This window comes from Nerophis ophidion, linkage group LG14 (assembly GCF_033978795.1).
Source record: "Nerophis ophidion isolate RoL-2023_Sa linkage group LG14, RoL_Noph_v1.0, whole genome shotgun sequence".
Classification (NCBI taxonomy): Eukaryota; Metazoa; Chordata; class Actinopteri; order Syngnathiformes; family Syngnathidae; genus Nerophis; species Nerophis ophidion.
In genome coordinates, this window is record NC_084624.1 from 30,343,602 (window position 1) to 30,352,845 (window position 9,244).

Here is a 9,244-nt window from a genome sequence, read left to right on the forward strand (position 1 = left end):
CAAGACAATGCCAAGCCACATTCAGCACGTGTTACAACAACGTGGCTTCATAAAAAAAGAGTGCAGGTACTTTCCTTGTCCGCCTACAGTCCAGACCTGTCTCCCATCGAAAATGTGTGGCGCATTATGAAGGGTAAAATACGACTGAAGCTCTACATAAAACAAGAATGGGAAAGAATTCCCCTTTCAAAGCTTCAACAATTAGTTTCCTCAGTTCCCAAACGTTTATTTAGTGTTGTTAAACGAAAAGGTGATGTAACACAGTGGTGAACATGCCCTTTCCCAACTACTTTGGCACGTGTTGCAGCCATGAAATTCTAAGTTAATTATTATTTGCAAAAAAATAAATAAAGTTTATGAGTTTGAACATCAAATATCTTGTCTTTGTAGTGCATTCAACTGAATATGGGTTGAAAAGGATTTGCAAATCATTGTATTCCGTTTATATTTACATCTAACATTTTCCCAACTCAAATGTCAACGGGGCCTGTATATATTATATAACATATAATATAATAATATATCAGTATACTATATACTGTATATATAATATGTTAATATTACATATATGTTATATTTTATATTGCTACTATGGTACATTTTTGTCTACTTAATACCTACATTATCCTTTCCATCCTTTGTAATTGAGATACTGTGTGGAACAATTTCCCTTATGGATCAAAACATTTTGTCTAAGTCTACTATAATATAGACTTAGACTTATACTTTGACAAGCCTGTTTGAAATACTAGGTTGCTGATATATAGTTTCTATATATCAGTAACCTATCATTTCAAACAGGTAAATTCCTAAACAAAATGAAAATAACAAACGTTGTATTGATTTATAAGACTGGAGACAAACACCGGTTTACAAACTGCAGTTCTGTTTCTCTTTTTCCACAATTTTCTGAAATTATTGAAAAATGTTTGACAACGGACTTGACAAATTTGTGAATAAAAGTGAAACACTCACAGACAACCAATACAGAGTCAACATTTCAACGTCAATGACATTATTTGATATAACGGAAAAGATTACCAACGCAACTGATGGTAAAAAGAGTGCGGCTGCAGTGTTTATGGATCCAGTGAAAGCATTTGGGTTAATCATATCTTAGTAAACAAATTAGAACTGTATGGTATCAGAGGTCTTGAATTGGGTATGAAGCTACTTAACCAGGAGGAAGCGTTACGTGAAGATAGGAGAACAAATGTCGAAAGCACTAAATATATCATGTGGCGTACCTCAGGGATCAATACTGGGACCAAAATTGTTTAATTTCTATATGAACAACATTTGTTAAGTTAACAAACCTAAAGTTCAGGAGAGAACACACAGTAACTTATATAAATAATAACAAATTAAAAAGATGGTTTGACAAAACCAGACTACCATTGAATCTCAGTAAAACTAAATAAAGCTATTTGGGAACAGTAGAAGGCAAAGTCAAACTAAAATACAAATAGACGGAGTAGATATTGAAACGGTAAAATCAATTACATTGTGAGGTGTAATAATAGATGAAAAAATTACCTGGAAATCTCATATAAAATATATAGAACATAAAGTTGCAAGAAACACGTCAATATTGAATAAAGAAAAATATGTTGTTGACCAAACATCACTTCATATTCACTAGTGTTACCATATCTGGAGTTATTGTGCAGGAATATAGGGAAAAATTCACAAAAATTGACTTCATTCACTAACAGTGTTACAAAAAAAGTCAGTCAGGATAATACATAATGTTGGATATAGAGAACACTTAAACCCTTTAGTTATAGAATCAAACATCTTGAAATTTAAGGACTTGGTGCATTTGATGTACAAAGCAAAGGATAAACTGATACCCAAGAATGTACAAACATTCTTCGCAACAATAGAGGAGAAATATAACCTTAGACAAGTGTTGTATGCATGTACAACATTTAAGACCTTTAGCATATCTGTATGTGGAATTAAATTATGGAATGCATTAAGCAAGGAAATCAAGTAATGTTCTAATATAATCTAATTTAAGAAATTGTTCAAAGACAAAGTGGTCACAAAATACAAAGAAGAAGAATCTTGATAAACTTCTTGAACCTTATTTAAAATATATTAGATAATTGTACAAATGTTTGTATTTATTTCATAGGTCAACAATACATTATTTTTATATTTATTTATGGGACATTTAATTATTATTTATTTATGTATTTCATAATTTACTTATTCATTGTATATTCATTTATCTAATTACTAATCTATTCATTTATTTACTGTTGTGTAACTAATAGAAAACAAACAAACGGGTTAAAAACTGCTATGATACGAAAAGGGGTTAGGATCGAATAAGCTCCACTGCTTCCTATTCCATTGTGTACGTGTTGTAATGAAACAACCGGAAATATGTGATGCATTGCCTCTAATTGTTTGCTAGTTCGAAATAAACTGACACTAACCAACTAGCATCTTATAGTTGTGAACCACTGCAAACTTCAAATTTAATGCAGTCAATTATATTTAATGCTGTGTAACATTGCACACAATGCAACAAATAATTACTTTTTCAGCTTATTCTCTAATTCTGCCATTTTTTATGGACTAAACAACCATTCATCACTACGTACATCATAAGCCATGTGCCTCCCCATACAAAAAACAAATCTGTCTGGAACCGCAAAAAATGAAAAGCGGTATAAACAGTAAGTCTTAAAATAAAGGCAACACATGACGTAAGTGTCTATATTAACTAGAATAGCCTTCTACTAAAATGACTGTGTCGTAGTCTGAAGCAAATCTTTGTTGACAGAAATGTTGAAATTTAATATTTATTCTACACATTTTTACAACATTATAAATCAGAGTCTACTCAAAAGGTGGGTAGGTAGGTAGGTCTTTATTGTCATTGCACAAGTTAAACAAAACTTTGTTTGTTTTCAGCTCAAACCCATTCAAGATTATACAAACAGTGTACAGGGTTAGAGAACAGGAAAGATGATGGGTCGCCATAAGGCGCCCCATAAAAGATGGGAAAAAAGGTAAACGCTGGGGAAGGATGAGTAAAAAATACAATCTAGACTAGGCTCCAAAGAGGGCCCAGTCTGGAGTAGGAAAAAGACTCCATAGCAAATAGGGTATGTGTGTGGGGTATATTTTTTGTGGATGCATGTGCGTTTGTAAGCCTGCCGCCTGTCTCTGTTCCGTAGTCTTGGTGTCGTGCTGCCGCTAGTCAGTCCAAACTCATCAACAACAGGTGTGTGTCCATGAGAGACAAGAAAGAAGGGAGTTTGTTGTGTCTTCATCACACTGTCCTTTGGGAGAGTCTCGAAGGCAGGGAAACAATTCAAGTTAGAATGTTTTGTATGCAAGCGAAAATAAAATTTGCTTTTCACTCTAAAATGTCTATGGCTGATCCTTAAAATTCATCCTGTGGAGCAGACGGTCCGATGTTATACAAATCACAAGAGTGTCCACAGTTCTTCCTGCATCCTCCAATCATTTGTGGCAGCTTTGGTGAGATAACTCCAGGAAATTACTGGCTTTCAATGGCCAAAAAGTATAGATGTGTGCGTCCAAGTTAAAGGAAATGGCAGGCTGTCTTCTTTTAATAGATTTATTACAATCTTTGGCAAGCTATGTAACGTTTGCTGTGGTCTGGAACAACATGGCACACAAACAACTATTTAAAATATAGCCAATACTACATACAGATAATGTGTCATGAGACATGCAAAACTAAATTATCAAACAATTATATTATGTTAAATTAACATTATAAAAAAATATATAACAAAAAATACTCCTGTATTTTCTTATTTGTTCATTTACTTGATTGTATTTTTTTCTATTTATTTATGTACACATTCTTTAACACTTTTTTCTTCTCATCACTGCATACACTGTCTATTGCTACACAGTCCAATATTTTCCCTGCCTATTAAGTAAACGGTGACATTTAAAACTAATTGCGTTGGTACCCAGAGACATAACACCACATTTTGAGCCTTTATATTCAAGACTACTGGATGAGCCCCCCATTTCACCCTCTAAAGTAAACCCAACGTTACTGTCTCATACACAAACACTTGGTGTATTTACATACACTTAAAACAACTATTGCATAGTTTTGGTGGAAACCAGCTTTGTCAAAACCTTAATTAGGTTTTTTACTTTAAAATATGGGATTAATTTATCTAGAAGATTAAAATAAAGATCAAGATAACCCCCCAAAATTATTTAGTTTTGATTTTTTTGTCAATATATATATATATTTTTTGTACTCAATAAAAAAGTAGCCAGAATATGAATTTAAATAATTATACAACCTGTCCTTGTTCACCTAAATATGATTTTTAATATTTCAGATGTTCTTTTCTGTCATAGTGTAAAATACAGATTAGTTGATTCACATAGTTGATTCAGTGGGTATTATAATAAATCATAACACATGCTTATTCTTATGCTTATAATATTATTAGTGCAGCACCCGGGGGTTAAGTCTCCCTGCTTTTAAAAACACTTTCTCATTTCAAGGGTCCTTGAACGCACCACAGTTACGGGCAATGAGATGCAAATGTACATAACTTCCTCTTATGCTGCCACAGGTAAATTTGTTATATTTTTACCTGTCGTCTATCACTTCATCCTTTTACACCAAAATGCCGGAGCAATGTGTGTAGACATTGTTAATTTCATTAAAGCAACCCTATCAGTGAACTTTCATGACTATATTTATTTTTATTTGAACATTTATGGTGTTGTTTTTATAACTTACATAATAAATGACAGAAAACAAATATTCAAACATTACCTATATTTGGGGCCCCGTTACTACGTCACCACTTTCCCTTTCACTTTGACGGCCCAGGTGGTACCTCATAAGAGTGCTTTGAGATAAAAGCTGGCTAATTGTAATGCTATAAGTTGTAAGCGAAATGAGAGGTACAAGCATCCCCGCCATTAGTCGGCGCAGCAAATGTCATAGTGAACCCCGTAAGATCCTCACAAAACATCTGATCTTGTGTAACGGAGTTTGATTGATTGATTGATTGATTGATTGATACTTTTATTAGTAGATTGCACAGTACAGTACATATTCCGTACAATTGACCACTAAATGGTAACACCCGAATAAGTTTTTCAACTTGTTTAAGTCGGGGTCCACGTTAATCAATTCATGGTAAAATACACCTTTGTAATTTATCACATTTTGTTTGTGAATTTTATCGTCAAATAGTTCCCTTTTTTGCTAGCCTGTGAGAGGGCCGTTTGATATCTTTTTGTCCCTCCTGAGCTCCTGTAGTCCTCCAAGGTTATGTAGCCCCTCCCTTCTTCCCCTCACAGAAAACTTTTACATGGCTGAGGGTGAGTCTCGGTCGGACGATCACACCGACATTTTATTTGTTTTTCGGTAGAAATGAGGTCTTTAATTAATGAATGTCTGTACCAAGAATGTGAATATGTATACCTGTGTTGTCCTCTAGTTATATGTTCAGATTCCAGGTAACATTCAACATTGCTAACATTGGCGCCAACCGGACTTGTTCAGTGTGTTTGTGCGTGCATGCGTGCGTGCTTACGTGCGTGTGTGCTTACGTGCGTAGGTAACGAGTGTTATTCTGTGTGTTTAGGCGTAAAGTTGTCTGATTGTCGCCCGCAGGTTTGTGGTTTTATTTTATTTTCTAAGGTGTTAAGTATAGCAAATACTGCATGTTTTGTTCTGCCAGGGAATGGCTCTTAGAATGTACATTTCAATGTTTTACAGACTGTTTGTATCTTTCTTTTTCATTGTAAATTGTTAAAGATGTATATGTAGACAGAAAAGTTTTACATGGCTGAGGGCGTAAGCCAAAGAAAGATGGGATACTGACATTGTCCGTTTGTTGCCCGCAGGTTGGAAGGAAAACAAATAATGCTGAGAACAGTGGAAGAAGTCTCATCACTGTGCCGACCCTGGACAGTTACACTTGCTTGCTAGCATTGTATTATAGTCAACGATCAATCAATCAATCAATGTTTACGTATATCTCCCTAAATCACTAGTGTCTCAAAGGGCTGCACAAACCACAACACAAACCACTATGACATCCTCGGTAGGCCCACATAAAGGCAAGGAAAACTCACACCCAGTGGGACGTCGGTGACAATGATGACTATGAGAACCATGGAGAGGACCACATGGGCAACCCCCCCCCCCCCCCACATATGTGGGCAACCCCCCGCCCACACACACACACACACACACTAGGGGACCAAAAGCAATGGATGTCGAGCGGGTCCAACATGATACTGTGAAAGTTCAATCCATACTGGATCCAACACAGCCGCGAGAGTCCAGTCCAAAGCGGATCCAACACAGCAGCGAGAGTCCCGTCCACAGAAGATGGACATAACTTTTCTTTTCCAACTATGGGAATGAAGAAAATGGTGTGAAAGACACTACTGATGATATTTATTGACCAAGAATGTCGAAATAATATCTAAATGGCAGATGTTCATCCATGAAAATATGTAGAAGCTGACATGTATCCATGAAAATATAAAGAAGCAGCTGATGGTTTGACAGAGAAGCAGCTCAAAAGAGGGAGTCCACTCTCCAAGAAAAATACAGTACATTGTTATAAGATTACTTCATAGAACTACTGTATTTCTTAGTTGTATTGTATTATTTTTCATATAGTATTTGTCATCTAGAAGTATTTGTAATTGTGATTTCAATAGGCGACGTTGATTTGAAATACAAGTGTATTATGTAAAGAGCTCTGTTGCAGAACCAATAAAGCATGTAAGTTGAGCTACTATTGCATCAGTAATTGGTAAAATGCGGCAAAAGTAGTTGGGTTGAAATAATCTCTGTTTCTTCCTGCTCCTTTTTCGGATATGTTAATGTGATCGTGTAATGTCCGAAGCATACACTGTAAAACTGCCAATGACCATGACTGTGATCCGTGTGTGCAAATGTAAATGTGTTACATATCCATGACATTAAACCCACGCTAAGTATTGTGTAACCTGTTCTGATTTTGCAGATCTACTGTACCCACCGAGTGTATTAGCTACTGTGCAAAGGAGAGGTTGAAGCCTGTCAAGTGTATAGTAAAGGAGTACAGTGAAAGGCAAAGTAACGTTAGGGACTATCATAGGCCGATGTCCAAACCAATCTTGACACCACGATACTCGAGTTGGAAGCCCATTGTCCAAGGCTGTAAGATAATTAGGGGCGAGTTTGCGGGCTGTTTATGTAAGAGGGGTTTGTTTATTCATGGTGAGCTCGGTTTGTACGCAAACTCCGTTTGGATCTCAGTGGCTCTTACAAAAGACTCTTTCAAACTTCAAACATAAGACGCCTCCCACTCGGCCTCAACCAACCTTTTTGTGAGCTACAAAAAAATCACTGTGGCATGGAATCACAGCACATACGAGAGCATGAGGTTCTGATTCGGTCCCTCTAACCCAGAGTGTTATGTAACACCAGTCAGCGTGCCTTCTATAACCACATGTTTCATCTCCGTTTGAAAGGACGGCAACTTCACTTCATTCAGGCTGAGCCGTTCAAAGCGCTTGCGGTGGGTTCCACAGCAACCAAATTGAGTCCAGTGTTAGCATTTGGAGCACAGAGCTCTCTTATTGTTCTTGACAGGCCGCCTGAGTGTGCAAAGCCTCATTAGGAGCGGATCTCTTTAAGCCTCTTTTACCCGTTCTCACTATGCCGAACCAGGTAGAGCACGCAGGTCCAGGCAGAAAAACCACAACATTACGTGTTTAAATCCTGCTTTATAGAAAGAACACACAATAAGTACCGGGATGCTGACTGAGGTCTACTTGGTTCAGATTTTGAAACTAATAGGAAAAACATTGTCAGGCTTGCCCCTGACAGTTTGGTTGTTTTTCAGTTTTTCCTCTGTGTGTAGTATTTCCTGTTTTTCTTCCTGAGTGCTGCGTCCCCTAAGCTGTGGCTGATTGTCACCTGGCCACACCTGGTTTCAATCAGCCAGATTGTTATTTGAATCTGCCTTCCCATCCGGTTCGTGCTGGAGTATTGTCATTTCTACTTGTCGATGTCAGTGTAGCTGTATGTGGTAGCGGTAAGCTATATTCTGGGGCTGTTTGTAGCTTGCTGTCTTTTTGTTCCTCGTCTTCCAGTTCCTGAATTCCTGGCATCCTGTTTCCTGTCGCAGAGTTCCTGGTTTGTTTTGTGCCTTCATTTTTGAACATTAAATTATGTTTTCCTGCTCAATGCTTGCCGTCACCTCTGCATCTTGGGGTTCGTCACCAACACAATGTGAAAGAATGCTCCAGCCAAACACGAACCCCGCGGAGATTTCGATGGCGGAGAGGCTCTTTGGGATTCTGGCAATTATGGCTAATTTGAAGAAAAGTTGGGCCGCTTTTCAAGCCCTCTCCTACCCACGCCTGTTGTCTGTGGGCCTATCTGGGGACGTCTGGGATCCGTCCCTTGAGGGGGGGGGAGACTATGAGCAGCTGTGCAACTGAGGAGGCACAGCTACTCCTCACACAAGTGGGTCTGCAACAGACACCGCCACCATCTCCGGTGGGCCAGCAGACGCCACCCCCATCTCGGGTGGGCCGGCAACCTACGGCACCATCATCTCCGCTGGGGCGGCAACCTACAGCGCCATCATCTCCGGTGGGTCTGCAACTTACGGCGCCATCATCTCCGGTGGGTCTGCAACCTACGGCGCCATGCACTCCGGTGGGCCAGCAGACGCCACCATGCACTCCGGTGGGCCAGTAGTTGCCATCATGTACTCCGGTGGGCCAGCAGACGCCACCACCACCATCTCCAGTGGGCCAGCAGACGCTGCCGCCACCATCTTCAGCATACACCGCCACCATCATCTTCTCCGGTGGGCCAGCAGACGCCGCCACCACCATCTTCTCCGGTGGGCCAGTTGGGGGCGTCACCACCAGTGGGCCAGCAGGGGTCACCACACCATCTTCTCCGGTCGGCCAGTAGGGGTCGCACCACCATCTTCTCCGGTGGGCCAGCAGGGGTCGCCACCACCATCCTCTCCGGTAGCAGGGTTCGCCACCACCATCCTCTCCGGTGGGCCATAAGGGTTCGCCACCACCATCCTCTCCAGTGGGCCAAAAAGGGTCGCCACCACCATCCTCTCCGGTGGGCCAACAGGAGTCGCCACCACCATCTTCTCCGGTGGGCCAGCAAGGGTCGCCACACCCTTCCTCTCCGGTGGGCCAGCAGGGGTCGCCACCACCATCCTCTCCGGTGGGCCAG

At 39.7% G+C, this 9,244-nt stretch overlaps 1 long non-coding RNA gene across 1 annotated transcript in view; it reads left to right on the top strand.

Annotated features, from left to right (window-relative positions):
• LOC133568945 (uncharacterized) overlaps positions 1–6,993 on the top strand; it is a 37,368-nt gene extending 30,375 nt beyond the window's left edge. The window contains exon 3 of the long non-coding RNA XR_009809706.1: positions 5,881–6,993. This is a non-coding gene — a long non-coding RNA (uncharacterized LOC133568945). The remainder of the gene's footprint in view (positions 1–5,880) is intronic.
• Positions 6,994–9,244: the final 2,251 nt, after the last annotated feature.